We start from the raw sequence: 8,366 nt of genomic DNA, 5'->3' as shown, positions 1-8,366 counted from the left end.
CCTGCAGTTCTGAAACCTACCAGCTGCTGTAAGGTTCTCCTGGCATCCCGGGTTTCGGCACCAGCTGTGGCCCGCGCGGTCCTCTCGCCGGGAAGAAGACACGGGGACACACTAGGTTCCTTCTGCAGCAACGACACTTACTGCCCTCTCCCAGAGGGAAAAAGAGACCGAGCCAGTAATCTGCACTGCTTATATACACCACAGTGCGGGGTATCTGCCCACAGCGTGGCGTGTCTGCTCATGATTGGCTGTTCGCTCATTACCCTACGTAATGCCCCAGAATGGGCCGTGACATGGCGTCTTTTCACTCTACGCACATGCGCAAACAGTTGTTTACTCGACAGCGAAAGTAGGCGCCATCTTGCCATGGCGAATGCCGGCTCCCTACACCAGGGTTAGGCTCCATTGTCAAAATTGTCCAGTTTTATTCTAAGAATAGGATTATAATCCATGTGATTTTCTGTGCTTTATAATTTAAAGATGAACTTATAGTTTATATTTAATAATTATGACTTATGAAACAGTTTACAGTATCTGTCAATGAATCACAAGTATAATTTTAGTACTTTTAAATCTGTTTTTAGTTACTCCAACAAGATCCCTGGTACTGGGTGGTTTGAAGAAGAAGAAAAGAGAGGGTTGTTTGCTGAACTCATCCTTTGGGAAGGTGGATTTTTAAACAGCAAGGTTCCTGCTAGGGCTGTGTCACCTCATGAGAGATGGATTCACAGTGTCAGGCTGGTGCAGACAGGAGTGAACAGAATGCTAAAGTGGCAGCCAGGGAAAGGGAGGGACCAAGGTTTGTTTACTGGAATTCCTTCTGAGAACAGAGCCCCTCAGAACTTCAAATTAATATCAAATTCTAGGAGGTTCATCTAACAAATGGCAATACCATACCTTTAGGAAATTTTGAATATATAAACAATAGAAGATAAAACACTCCAGTATAAATAATTTTTAAAAGTTTATCTCTAATTATTTAATTATTTTTACTTCTTAAGTTACTGTTTTTCCTTTATCTAAGGATGGCTCAGAATTTATTTTTTAGTCATTACTGGATTTGAACAAGCAGTAATTCTCTTGCATCTGTCTTGGATATTTACAGAAGCCATACATGGCTTCTCAGTCACCCTTTTGAGCTTTCCATTTATCTTACATATCTTCCAATTTTCATAAAAAATATACATATTAAGTAATTTCTTTGAGAATAATCAAATGATATTGTGGGGGGTAATATATTTTAATGTTTTCTCAATATTTATTTATTTATTAACATATATGATTTTCCTTGTATTTATTTATTTATATATTTATTTATATACTTTAGCTCAGTATTTACAAAAATGAGGTTTAGAATATATTTTACACAATAATATAACATATTCTATTTGGTATACATACATAGCTTGGATAATGTTTAAATTATTTCAAAGGACACTTTTTAAAAATCTTTTGTTTAATTATTTATTAATAAACTCCAGATTTTATTTCCCTCCCAGTCCACTATCTGAGTGTTCCACATCCCATACCTCCTCCCCACCCCCGGTCTCCACATGGATGTACCCACCTCCTAACCTCCACGCCACCGTACCTCTAAACTCCCTAGGGCCTCCAGTCCTCTGCTGTATATGTGTTGGGGACCTCGTATCAGCTGGTGTATGCTCCCTGGTGGGTGTCCAGTGTTTGAGAGATCTCAGGGGTACAGGTTAATTGAGACTGCTGGTCCTTCTACAGTCTCATCCTCTTTCTCAGCTTCTTCCAGCTTTCTCCTAATTCAACTACAGGGGTCAGCACCTTCTGTACATTGATTGGGTGCAAATATCTCTATCCGACTCTTCCAGCTGCTTGTTGGATCTTTTGGAAGGCAGTCATGATAGGTCCCTATTTGTGAGCACTTCATAAACTCAGTAATCGTGTCAGGTCTTCGATCCTACCCTTGAACTGGATCCCAGTTTGGGCCTTTGCTGGACCTTCTTTTCCTCAGGCTCCTCTCCATTTCCATACCTGCAGTTCTTTTAGACAGGAACAATTATGGGTCAGACTTTTAACTGTGGTATGGCAACCCCATCTCTCACTAGATGCACTGTCTTCCTGTTGGAGGTGGGCTCTATATTTCCCTCTCCCTACTATTGGGCATTTCATCTAAGGTCCCTCCCTTTGATTCCTGAGAGTCTCTTATCTCTGCTGCATTCTGGAAGGTCCCCCAAGCCTTCTATTTCCTGAGGTTGCCTGTTTCCATTCCTGCCTCACCACTCTATCATCCCCTTAAACTGGGGTATCAAGCCTCCAAAGGACCAAGAGCTCCCCTCCAATTGATGCCAGATAAGGTAATCCTTTGCTTTATATGTAGCTGGAGCCATGTGTCCCTCCATGTCATATGTAGCTGGAACCATGAGTCTCTCCATGTCATATGTGGCTGGAGCCAAGGGTTCCTCCATATGTACTCTTTGATTGGTAGTTTAGTCTCTGGGAGCTCAAGGTGGTTTGGTTAGTTGATACTGTTGTTCTTCCCACTGGATTATGTGAAGTTACTGTAAAACAGTTTAGAATTGAAGGTACTTGGAAACCTTCTAGAGAAGAAAGGATGTTATCCTGTATAAAAATTTATAAAACTCAGAAATAAACCATGCTTCATATGCAACCCTTCAATTCTTTAAATTTAGTTCAGTGAATGCATAATTTTCTGAACTTAGAATTGCTTTGCTCAAATTAAGAGTACTAACAAATACATATATGTATAATTATAAGGACTTATTCACATATAAACAGGCTCACAAACTTTATATAATTTCTCCAGAGAGATATTTCATGACTATAATCCCAGTGTTCTAGGTGCCACTGATTGGAGTTAGTTTGAAAGCAACCTAATACTAGTGAGTTAAAAGGCAGCATGAAATTTAATCACAGAAATCTAAAGAGAAAAAAATATTGGCTATTTTGTAATGCCCCTATATTTTGTTATATTTTTAAATTAAATTAGTATATATGTCATTATTGATAATGTAATAAAAGCTATTAAATTTAAAATATACCAAAGCTACTGATATAAAATATATTCTCATCAGTCAGTGTCTCAAATATCTTCCAGAAATCACAGTATTTCGGAAATGAAATATTCTTAAATGTTTGAAAAATATTAAAAACTAAAAGAACTTCGGGGACAAAATGTAAAAAAAGATAGAGGGAAAGGTGGTCCAGTGATAGGCTCAAATTGGGATCCAGTGCAAGGGGAGGCTCCAAACCCTGACACTATGACTGATGCCATGCTGTGCTTACAGAAAAGAACCTAGCATGGCTATCCTCTGAGAGGCCCAACAAGCAGCTGACTAAGACAGATGCACATACTTACATCTAACCAATGGCCTGAAATTGGGGACACCTGTGGCTGAATTGAGGAAAGGATGGAAGCTAAGAAGGAGAGCGTTCCCATAGGAAGACCAGCAGTCTCAACTAACCTGGACCCCTGAGATCTCTCAGACAGTGAGCCACCAACCAGGCAGCATACACCAGCTGGTCTGAGGCTCCCAACACATATACAGCAGAGGACTGCCTGGCATGTCCTCAGTGAGAAAAGACATGCCTAACCCTTGAGACACTTGAGGCCCCAGGGAGTAGTGAGGCCTGTTGCCAGGGTTGTGGGGGGAACATCCTCTTGGAGACAGAGGGGAGGAAGATCGGGATAAGGAACTGTGGAAGGGAAGACTGGGAGAGGGGTAATGTCTGGACTGTAAAAATATAAAAGTGATAACGTAAAACATTGTTTAATTTCAAATTTCTTATTTAACTTTCCCCTTCCCTAAGTAATACAAATAAAATATACATTTGTACTTCAAAACATAATTAAATGTTAATATAAAAGTAATAAAATATTACTCTTCTAATCTTAATTCAAACTAATGACTTAAATACTGTGTTGCCATAAATAATTACTTGATTAAACATTTATACTTTAGTATTATTTTTAATTACTTGATTACATTTTTTTGTTTGTTTTGTTTTTTTTTTTGTTTTTCAAGTCAGGGTTTCTCTGTGTAGCCCTGGCTGTTCTGGAACTCACTCTGTAGACAAGGCTGGCCTCGAACTCAGAAATCCACCTGCCTCTTCCTCCCAAGTGCTGTGATTAAAGGCGTGTGCTACCACTACCCGGCTTAAGATTTCTATTTATTATAAATTTTTAATCCTGACTGAATGGAAACATGCATAACATCAGTATTTGAGGAATGCAACATATTAAGGAATCAGGCATAATATTTTACTGTTTGGAGATGTGGCTTAGTGGTAGAAAAAATGGAAAGGCCTCCTGAGACTTGTCATTCACTCTAAATAAATATTACTACTCTGTGTCTATTTCAACACATATTTGGAATAAGTTGACTGTCATGCTACTTACCTGTATAGAATCAAGTAAAAATTTGTAGGAAATGTTTATGCAATGCTACATTATACCATGAGAATTCGATTTACATTATGTCTTTATTTTGCTTTGTAATTACAGCCTAAGTTCTCTACTGTTCCTTATAAAGCTTTTGATTAAAATTGCTGCAAACAGTGAATCATCTAATCCTAATAAGCTGTGTTTCAACAATTTGATCTATGTAATTAAAAAAGATATCTTAAAAAATAATTAACACCACTTTACAAATTCCTGTTACTCCAAACCATTGTAATAGAGAAAGGCAATTTTACAAAAAGGTATCTTTATTTCACAATAAAACATTATGGCCATAAAGCCTTGAAAAGATATACAATATTCAGAAAATTATGTCCATATGGCAAGCTGGTTGGTGACTCACAGTCCATAATATCACTCATTTTGCATGGCTAAGCAACTAGCCAAATGTGGAAATATAATTAGCTACAAGCTTTCTCTGTGAAAGGGTGTCTTGAAAATGAATGTGGTTCATGGATGATAGCAGCCTCATTAACTCTTTGGGACCCTTTGGGTGCCATTTAAAAGGCATTTGCTCCTTAATATAACTTCCATCCAACTCTAGTGGCTGCTCTTGGGTACTAACTCACTTGCTAGACACCTATGCAGTGGGTTGGGGAAAAGGAAGGATTCTTTTATAGTGTGGGATCTACTCATCATTCCAGTGTATCTCTCATAAATCATTTTTTCTTTTATTTTTAGAAATATCTGCACCTAGGATGTGTACACACTAGTGACCATATATTAAATCCATTGGCAGTATTTTGTGCATTGTTATAGTTAGGATAAAATAAATTTGTTTTGACAATATGGATCTCAGATATCTAGAAACTATTATGTCCTGTTTATTATTTGTTTGCAAAACAAATTCATATTCCTTGAATCTTTGCATTTTATTTCTAAAATAGCTTGAACTCAAAGAAGAAATATATACTCTACTACTAGTAAATATGTGTTCTGCAGCTCTACAGAAATAAGAGAGGATGTATTAAGCTGGCTTGGCTGAGCAGATATGAAACTTTCGCTATTTAAAAGCCAGAAAAGATAATATAAAAGCTGATTAAACATTTGTCATTGACACTGTTTTTTTTAATAAGAAGCTGAGACTATTAAAAAAATATGATGCTCTATATTGTATTTCACAGTTTTATTTTTGTTTTCAAAATATGGAAAAGGAAATTATATTTTATTGCTGACCAAATGGAGAAACTATTTTAGTTATGTAAACTCTTTGTCCCTTGAATTTCATAAATTTTATTATTTTTATTATTATATGTTGAAATACGTGTCTGGACACAATACTGAAGCCCAGTATAACTGGGAAGATGATATCATAGCTCAGATTGTTGAAGTTACTGTTACTAGGGATCCAACTGGCATAGGTTTTTGGAATCAAATTGTATGCCATGACAGTAAGTGTTACTAACTCTTGAACTATCTTGTGAACCTGTCACTTGAAATTAAAATTTGTGACTTTTGACTTCTACATGGTTATGAGTTTTAACTGTTATATTATTTTTATCATTTATTTTTGTTCTACATTGGCCTCATCCATGCCTGACAAGCAGTCTATTATTCAGATGATTTCTTTACTATGCTATTATAATTTAAGTTATTTTAATTTTTATAGATTTTATTTCATGTGTGTGAGTGTTTTGCATGTATATATGTATGTGTATATCTGTACAAATGTATCTCTATGTGTGCTTATATGTGTATGAATACTATATGTGTGCAGTATCCCAAGAGGTCAGAAGAGAGAAATGGGTCCTAAGAAATTACAGTTATGCTCTTAAGCTCTTGCTCTTACTCCTACCTCTTGTCCCCTCCCCCCTTTCCCTTCTCTCTCCACCTGGCCATGGCCAGACTCTACTTCTCTACTCTCTCTCTCTCTCTCTCTGTCTCCCTGTCTCTCTCTCTGTCTCTCTCTCTCTGTCTCTCTCTCTGTTTTCTACAATAAAGCTCTAAAACCAAAAAAAAAAAATTACAGTTACTGGTAATTGTGAGGTACCATGTTAGTTGTGGGGACAGAACGTGAGTCTTCTATGAGAACCTCAACTCTCTTTAACAACTAATCCATTTCCAAAATCCCTTAAAATTCATCAAACATGTATTGTCTGTACATTTCTCAGTGTTCTTTCCCCCAAAAGATAGCATGAATCACTGATTTTTGTATGGTTTTATTCTATGCATTTTTTTTTCTTTTTTGTTTTTGAGAAACACCTCCAGCCAAGCATGTATTTGCAGGGTGTTTTCTTCCACAATGGATCAACGTTTTAAAATTAATTTTAATATTTGCTATTAATAACTATTCACAAATATTCTATAAACACATTTCAGATCATGTATGGAATGTCTAAACCAAGAACTATTGAGAGAAAAATCACTGGAAATAAAATAGCAACAACTTTAATAGCATAAAACATGATCCAGACTGTATTCTTACTCTGTTATGGGATTATAACTTTGAAAAGCCAGTAACCAAAGTCCAACTTGCTTAAAGTACTTTATCATAGTAAAATTCTAATTATACTAAAGTCAGAGAGACAGGCCTTCAACTGTCTACTGTTTTCTTACATCTTTCACATTTATATGCTATTTCTGATTTTCTATCAAATATTCTTTTAAAATCCATGTGTGTGTATGTGTGTGTGTGTGTGTGTGTGTGTACAGTACAAAAACATGCATATATTGGAATTTGCATTAACAAAATTCCCTTAATTAAAACATGCATAATCTCAGAATTTTAAGGTGGGAGGATAGTTGAATACATTGGTGTATGTGCATTGGAAATCATGTGCCTATGCTCTGAAAAAACTCAAGCTATAAACTTCTATTTTGTTCTGATATTTGTGTTGTCATTCTTTCTTTTACGGGATGGGTTGTGAGGTTGGAGACTCACTGATGAATAAATTCACCATTTATAGTTCTTTCTGAACTCTGGCTGTTGTGGCTCATACTCCTCTCCAAGGTGACTGAATCAAACTGGCTTCTCTGGGCTTTTCACTGAATTGCACTGCTTGAAAAACCTGCCTTCAAACTCCAAGAACTGCACTGTACTGACTCTTCAAAATAAAAAGAACTGAACTGAACTGTGCGAACTCAACTGTCTTGAACTGAACTGCACTGAACTGAATTGAACTCACCTAAACTGTGTTTACTGGACTACCCTGCATGTAGACCTTATTGTTTGGGATGAAAAGCATTAACTAAGGACATGTCAGAGTGATCAAAGGTGTCTGTATTCCTGCCAGGGAAGTTCTGGTGCTGGATTAAAATTCTCATACAAAACCTTATTTGTTTATAGCCTGGTACAGATATAAAGAAGGCTACATGTATAGACTTCAATTAAATTTTAATCTTTCAACAAAGTGAATTCTCATAAGCAATTATTTTATTGATGTTTATTTTTCAGAAATTTTTATGTTTCTTCAATATCCTCTTTTCTATTTATAGTAACCCAAAAAACACAGGAGGAATCTTTTTGTTCTGACAGAGATGAATGTGTTATTCATTTCTTTTTCTTTTTCATTTTTTTCTTATTAGATATTTTCTTTATTTACATGTCATATGATTTCTCCTTTCCCAGTTTCCCCTCCAAAAAAACCAACCAACCAAACAAAAACAACAAGAAAAATCCCCTGTTGCCTACCCCCTCCCCATGCTTGCCACCCCACCCTCTCCCACTTATTGGCCCTGACATTCCCCTACACTGGGACACAGAACCTTCACAGCGCCAAGGGCCTCTCCTCCCAATGATGATCAACTTTGTAATCTACTATACACATGCTGCCAGAACAATCAGACCCCTCCATGTATAGTCCTTGGTTGGTGGTTGAGTCCCTGGGAGCTCTGAGAATACTAATTATTTCATATTGTTGTTCGTCCTAAGGGGCTGCAAACCCTTCAGCTCCTTTGGTCCTTTCTCTAACTCCTT

Source organism: Mastomys coucha, unplaced genomic scaffold, assembly GCF_008632895.1.
Source record: "Mastomys coucha isolate ucsf_1 unplaced genomic scaffold, UCSF_Mcou_1 pScaffold1, whole genome shotgun sequence".
Lineage (NCBI taxonomy): Eukaryota > Metazoa > Chordata > Mammalia > Rodentia > Muridae > Mastomys > Mastomys coucha.
The sequence above is the reverse complement of the archived record's forward strand: the minus strand, read 5'-3'. Positions refer to the sequence as shown.